This window comes from Trachymyrmex septentrionalis, unplaced genomic scaffold, assembly GCF_001594115.1.
Source record: "Trachymyrmex septentrionalis isolate Tsep2-gDNA-1 unplaced genomic scaffold, Tsep1.0 scaffold76, whole genome shotgun sequence".
NCBI classification, from domain to species: Eukaryota; Metazoa; Arthropoda; class Insecta; order Hymenoptera; family Formicidae; genus Trachymyrmex; species Trachymyrmex septentrionalis.
Genome location: NW_017305947.1, coordinates 990,622 through 998,684, shown reverse-complemented (window position 1 = coordinate 998,684; position 8,063 = coordinate 990,622). Strand labels below are relative to the sequence as shown.

At 31.6% G+C, this 8,063-nt stretch overlaps 1 pseudogene; it reads right to left on the bottom strand.

Annotated features, from left to right (window-relative positions):
* Positions 1-2,296: 2,296 nt before the first annotated feature.
* LOC108754111 lies at positions 2,297-3,269 on the bottom strand (annotated as a pseudogene).
* Positions 3,270-8,063: the final 4,794 nt, after the last annotated feature.

The following is an 8,063-nucleotide window of genomic DNA, read 5'->3' as shown; positions in this document are numbered from 1 at the left end:
AATTATATAGATATGGAATTATATGTATATGTCTAACTGATCATTGAAAAATGATTTATTCAGATAGTAGTTAAGATTAAATTATTGTTGTTTATACTCGTTGGCCTTCCAGTTCTTTCTTTATACAGTCCTAATCAAAAATATTATGGATATTATGATATTAATTATTATTTAATGTTTCAGTTCAAAAATTGATTATTGGAATTTGTTATATACGAATTATCCTTTCAAGAACTCTTTAAACTTATGTGTTATGTCTATAATTAATAGGAACCCTAGTAGGATATTTGAGCAAGAGATTTGTTTTTTGTAAATTTTGAAAACGTAACGTTGTCGTCGTCGTCGTTCATGTCCGTCGTCCTCGTTATCGTTGTATCGTCCGTCGTCTCTCTCTCTCTCTCTCTCTCTCTCTCTCTCCCCTCCCTTTTTCTTTAAGCGTCCTGAGTTACCTCGCCACGCGTTTTAACGAGTTGACCACCGGAGTTCAGCATTACATCCCACGATTGTGATTTTTTTCTGTTTCGATTAAGTTTGAGTATCGGTTCCAGAAAGGGAAATTATACTTTCGTCTCTCGTATGTCTCATGTACTTCCTCGTCGACCGTAAAACCGCAAGCAGCCCTCTCAATTCGAAATGTCAAATGTAATTATGATCAACGACGTGGTCGCATGCAATTAATACGTAATAAATTGTGCCGCTTGTCCGACTCGTCGTAGCTCCCCAACTTTTTCTGTTCCTGAAGCCGCAACAAGAAAAAATAGAACGTGCGCGAAGTGTGTGACATTTGAATAGGGATGCGTTTTCTTAAAAGATCAATTTTAATTTTGAACTAGAAAATATGAGATTCACGAAAAATTTAATTATTAGGCAGGCATCAAAAATTGCTTTAACTGAAAATGTTCTTTTCCGTTTATTTATATCAATTTTAATTTATTTTTTATTCTACTTTTCTTTGTAAGCAAAAAAATAGCAAAAAAAATGCAATACTTCATATTATGCAAATTTGATAATAATTTTGTGTGTGTGTGTGTGTGTGTGTGTGTGTGTGTGTGTGTGTGTATGCGCACGCGCGCGCATATATATTACATATATGTATATAATGTATGTATAATATATACGCGTGCGCACACATATGTGTATGTATTTATAGTACATGTGATTCATTAAAAAATTATTTCTATAAACTTTATATATAGTAGCATATTTTATATAAATTAAGTAAAACAAATCAAGCAAATATTATACTGTACATATATTATTCAAATTTTAAAATTAAAAATTACCCGAAAAATATTATATATATAATTCATGAATTTTTTATGAATTAATTATCCAAAACCATTCGAATCCTTAAACTACGATATCATATTTTATAATTCGTTTTTTATTCTCGAAATTAATAGCTCAGATCTAAAATAATAAATTTTCATATTGGTTCTTTGCACATTTGAATCATTCAAGCAAGTCGAATGTTTTTAAGTAACCATAATTATTTCGAATGATTTGAGAGTAATACTATATAATATTTATAATACTAATATAACCATTACATAATATGTAACATAAAAAATTAATATATATAGAAAAAATTCAACTATTTGTGATTTACATAATAATTAACATTATAAATAATTAATAATATAATTAAACAGTACACTTATTGCAAAGTTGATATTTAATTCGTCAAACGTGCCAATTTATTTATTTAATAGTTCCAATTGACAATTAGTCGAGGTTGCTGATGCTTCTTTACATATTATTTTCAAAATCTATTGGAATCTCTACTGTATCCTATTCAAAATTAAATCTACAAACATAAACAAAATAAATATCAGATTAAAAAGTTGAAGTATGTAGTTGTGATTAGTACTGCAAACTTAAATTTCTCACTCAACTACATATTATAAACACATTAAAGCTGGAATTCTTATTACTTAAATAAATTTACTTTAAAAAAAAAATCGATTATTTAGTATCGATTGCATTGGAAATAAAAAAATGTTTGACTCCAAAATTACAACAATAGATAAATTGCCTGAACATCAGTTATTAAATATTTAAAAATATTAAATATATTATAATTATATTATTTGACCTTGATATTGACTAAATGGAATTACTTAACTGAAATATTAATAAAATTTATAAAACATACATTTTTAATATTAAAGTAAAATTTTTATAAGTACATGCTAAAAAAGCGACTAAAAAAGGATAAAACAACCACTTGTAATATTTACCGTTATTTTTTTTTTACTTTTTCAAATGTGAATATGTTTATTAATTTGATGAGAAGTTACTCGTTATCTTCTTCTGATTGATGATTCATATTCATGTCATTTCCTCCAGTATTTTCTCGAGGTTTTTTATTTATGCCATATTTGAACAAGTGATTCGCTAAATACCTACTGTATGTTTAAGTATGTCAAACTTCTTACAACAAATCTTGCATTGTACTTTATCATTTGATGTATTCAACACGAAATTTTCCAATACCCACGAATGTTTAAATTTGTTTCATATTTTCTCAATTATTAGTGAATGTTTCCGTTTCACATAAACCTTTCCTTTAAACGGTTTGTATTAAATCCATATGTAAGAGAACAGTTACAAATTTTACATGTTGAAGCGTATCTTCCTTCTTTTTTGAAATATTGCCATATTAAGTCACTTTGGTTATTTTGTTTAGTTATTTCTTTGTCAGGACATATTCGATGAGCATAAAATAAATGTGCTCCCAGTGTCTTTAAATCGTGGTTACAATAATTTTTGTGCCAAATGTTACATTGTGCCGTACGATTCTGAATTTTGTTATAATGTTGCCACATTTCCTTCTTGGATCTCTTTGTATGTTATTTTCTCCAGTCATTTTTTTTTAGTTTTATTTAAGCTATGCTTGACCAAATGACACGCTAAATCATCTGTATCATTTTGCAGTGCATTAAACGAGCGGCAATAGACCTTGCATTTTACTTTATCATCTGATGTGTTTGATATGAAATGTGTGCCGATATCCAAGAATGTTCAAATTCTTTTTGTATTTCTTCTATTATTTGTGGATGCTTACGTTTAAGATGGCCCTTTAAATTGTATACTAAATATCCACTTAAAAGAGATTTATCACAAATTTTATTCTTTTTTCTTCTGTGAAATAACGCCATATCGGACCGTTTTTGTCCTTGTCTTCATTAGGAAATATTTTATGAGCCCGAAATAAATGTACTTTTAATCTTAATGTGTTGTGCGTAATGTAAGAACAAATCTTGCATTGGATTTTTGCATTTCCTAAAGAATTGTAATATTGCCGTATCCAACTACTCGTCGTATTTTTTTGTGTCATCACGTCTGCACAGTATCTTAGAGTGTGTATTACTAAACATGAGAATATCTATACCATCGAGAAATGTTCGACGAAAGTCGAAACGTGTAAATTCAGTTAGAATATAAATATTGACGATTTGAATATTGATTGAGCCTAAAGCCGAGAACACAAATTCTTGTATAAGGCATAAGAAAATACAACTATAGTCCTATATTTCATGGAAAGGAAGAAAATGAAGGACTTTGATTGGTTCATTTTTTTATGCATTATACGTTAGGCGTTATGCAAGTATTTATGCCGTTAATTTAAAGCCTTGTATCCGATATAGAAATCTATCCAAGATCTTGGAGCGATTTCTACTTTCGTGGACACAAAGCTTAACAGTCAAATAGTATCGCTGTCATCATCACCCAGGGTCGTCGTCGTCGCCCGGTGTCGTCGTCGTCGTCGTCGTCGTCGTCGTCCAATGTTTTCATCGTGTCATGTTGTGCCGTCGTATCCGTCGTCTCTCAACACACGCACGCACTCGCGCACATACACACTCACTTTGTCTCTGTTTATCACATGTACATTGATAATTATTATATATATATCTATATTAATGTTCACCTATATTGCTAATTTTAATATAATATTAATTGAGTGAAGGCATTGTGAAAGGCAGCATATCCTTGTACAATAACATAATTTTTTTCTTATTTACGAGTTATATATTAAGTATTTATAAGTAATTAATTATAGAGCCAAATGAACATACAACGTTTTAAAACATTTATCATCATTAGTCTATCATAATTGTGTAAAGATTTATAATAACTTAAAGAAAAAGTGTCACAAATAGCTCCGCTCTAATGCAGAAAAAAAAATTTCAGATTAATACAGATATCTAATATTTTTTTACCAAGGCTGTGTACTGGTTACTGCGACAAATTACTACATGCCTCAGTAGTCGAATTGGAAAACACACCCACCCCGAATAATCGGGAGATTCCGGATTCAAATTTTAGTCGAGATAATATTTTTCGCAATAAGTACTTTATGGTGTATTAAAATATTAGTAGCACCATTTTTTTATCAAATCGACAACTAATTTAATTGTAATATTATTATCAGTTTGTGATTATATTTCGAGTCCAACAGGAAACTGTGACAGTTTAAACTAATTGCTCCAATTTTATTTCAATATATCTCGAAAATAAATAAGTCAACATTCTACATTATTTAAAGTCGACGTCGCTATAAAAAATGTTTAATAATACAAGTTTTTTTTTTGCAACGTTTTCTAGTTCAATCTGCGAAATACGAGAATCGCGATATTGTTATTCCGTAATGAATTCAAAACCAGTTTGAACACTCTCGTTTCGAAGTAATTCAAGTCTTTAGTACTCTTGCCAACATAACATATTACTTTCTCCACTACGTTGGCATACTTGCTATGTCAAATTATAATTTAAGTTTCATCTCGTATTCAACCCTCGTTTCCCGTTCACGTCCTAACGAGGGATTTGCGGTGGATAAGCAGAAAAACTTGAAAAATCAATTTCACAAAACTGCTCAAATCCAGAGAGACATGAAGATGTCCTTTAAATAACAAACGAATAGATTAATTTGCAACACTTGATATAGATCAATTTAGTTGATAGTTACAGGATATTTTGTTAGTCATTAACTGTTAATCAGTAGCTGAAAATTGCTTTCCTGTCTTTAATATTCTGGACTAACTACAACGATATGAGTTTAATTACAATAAGTACTAATTTATTGACCCGCTATAATCGATATCGCCGTATTAGAAACGTCTTATTACATTGAGGAACAAATTTATGATTGGATTTTGTTGCATTTAGCTGCATTAACGTTGTATTAAAAAATACGCAACGACACAAACGACAAATAGAACAAGTACTTTGATGACTAGATTAATAAAGCAAGAACCGTAACGTATTTGTTTTGTTGGTATGTCCACTATGTCTGCCTTCAATCGGCCATAAAATATATTTCTTTAAGCAGCATTTCTCTCGCGGCTCTTATCGACAGACATCGCGACTCTCGGCATGAAATCGGCCGTCTCTAATAATACACTATCCAATTCACTTAATCGCAAATAATTACGGAGCTTCGTGTACCAACAACGGTAAAGCCGGCGTTTCAAGAGTATCTTGTATATCGCGCGGCTGTATAATTTCCGATTCAACCACCGATATCGTCGATCATTACATGCTCTACGAACTATTCCGGACTAATCTACAATTTCTCTCGCACAAAAATGTACATCGTCATGTTTCTTACGCACCTCCGCACCAAGGGAATCCTGTCATTCGGAACTTGTACCTTAGACATCCTTCCATTTCTATATTTCTATTGCTTTGCTATTTATAATATATTAAATATTCTATATAAAAATTAATTTAGGAAATTTCTGAAGAATAGGAAATATAAAATACAAAATTTATATAAAATTTGTATAAAAATAAGAAATTATAATTTGTCAAAAAAAGGAAATTATATTTTACAATAAAAAAATGAACGTAATAAAATTACGTTTTTGCCTTTAAATTTTTCTAATACGCTTATTTAATTTAAATAATACATAACTTTGAAAATACAAAAATAATAATTATACATATTTACATTTTTAATATTTACACTTTATACAATTTGAAAAATAATGAACATTTTATTACAATTGTGTTGGAAAAGGAGCATTCTCTCTTTATTATCATTCCTTCTTCGGATTCATTTTTCTTTTCTCTATCGCTGATCACCATAAAATAACTCGTTAAAAAAAGTATCCGCCGTCCTTATCTCGTGCATTTTCCTGCAGCATTCCGAAAAAATTTTTAATATACAGCATCGTAGGCGTGTAAACACGCGGTGCGCTACAAAAGTGAATGCAAATGATTTATCTCGCTTCTCGCCCACGCTTTTAACCCTGACCCCGAGAATTGTCCCGCGATAGGTGTCCTCTTTTGATTCCCTCGCATGCGTCTTGCTCTTGCGTGTAATATGTCGTGGACACATTATTATTCGTCACGGGCATTATCAAGCTCTTACATAAAATCATTATCATGATACGTTTTCTTCACTATGATTATACGCTCAGTAATGCTTATCGTGTCAATTATCTCGATAAATCACCCCGGAAAACACTTGCAATTATTAATAAAATTTTCTTTTGAATGTACAGACAATCGAAAGAAATATTTCCAGCGTCATTCTTAAATATTAAAGTCATTCTCGTTTCCATTATTTCATGCAGAATGATCCCAGAACGCATTGCCGATCAGCTGTGATCATTAATGTGACACGTGATACCGGATGACATTAAATGCGGAGTCGGTGCAAGTCGGTAACAGGGCGCCTGCTGTCTTTGACCTTAATACACGGAGATGCCGAGGCCAAAGACCTAGCCATTGAGTTTGGCAATAATCGAAGTTGACGTTGGCGATTGCCTGATTCAGTATTGGTGCAACGGCGCAAATGACTTTTACAAAAATTGCGAGTGACACTTCGATGGAATCTTTACTGTACCTTGTAAGATGTGACGAGGACATTTTAAAATTAATTGCAGACGTTTAGTAAATTTATTTTTACATAAATGATTATTTATTAACGAAGCAAAATAAATTTTCGATATATTTTACAAGTCGATTTTACTGATTGCAAATATTGTTTTATTGGAACATACTTTCATATCAAGGCAAAGCAACGCCAAATGCATAAAAATACAAAACGAGCCGATCGATCGCTTGATGTGCGAATGTCATTCCCTATATGCTTGTGACGTTTCCAAATTCATGATGCTACCACTAGCTTTATCTGCGAAATTTTGATACCAACAAACTTTAGAGTAAAATTACTCAGAAACTAAAATCGCAATAAAAAATCTACAAATATTTTTATTATATAATGTCATCAGTATCTTTCGATTAAGACTAATTCGAATAAAATTGATGCCGCCGACAGCGAGATCTGGGGATCGAGACCTGAAAAAATACCATATCAAATTTTCAGATTTTTTTAGTCGTATGCTACATGTGTACAAAATACTTTACATGCAATGCGAAAAACCATGTTGGTCCTAGAATACTGCGTTTCAATGCGACTCGGGCACGCCAAGTTTTTTCTTCATTATAATCCAGTTGACCTTTTCACTTTCAATCTATCTTATATGTCTTGTGTTATGAAATACTTGGCTAATTGCATTTATTTCGTATCCGTTTTTTATTAAAAGGAATGTAATATTTAATACCTTTCTTATTCACTTGGCGTGGATTGTTTCCTTTTTTGAAGATAATTTTTTTTTTAAAAAGAGATTAATATATCCTGCAAAAACTTTGTTTTTCTCAATTCTGAATCTGAGATTGTAGTGCTGAGTGAAGTTCAATTGACAAGTGAATGTTATACTCGATTTCAACGAGAGAACGCGGCCATTTTCATTAATACTCTCGGATTCCGCGCTGGCTAAAGTCGAATGCCAAAACCTACGACGGATGTTATAATTCTTCTCTAATCCCGTATTTATTTCTGCTCGTGTTATTCTAACGAGATGCTAATCTGCATTGCATGCTCGCACACGGAGGATACACGTTGTTTATCGCGGCGGCGCCTACAATATATATTTTCTAATACGCGATGTTTACACTGCGAAAGAGCAAACTGTCCGATAATATAGCGACGCGGAATCGCGATAGCCAGCTGCCATAAGTTACGGAACAATAGAGTTGGCGTTTATTCCCCC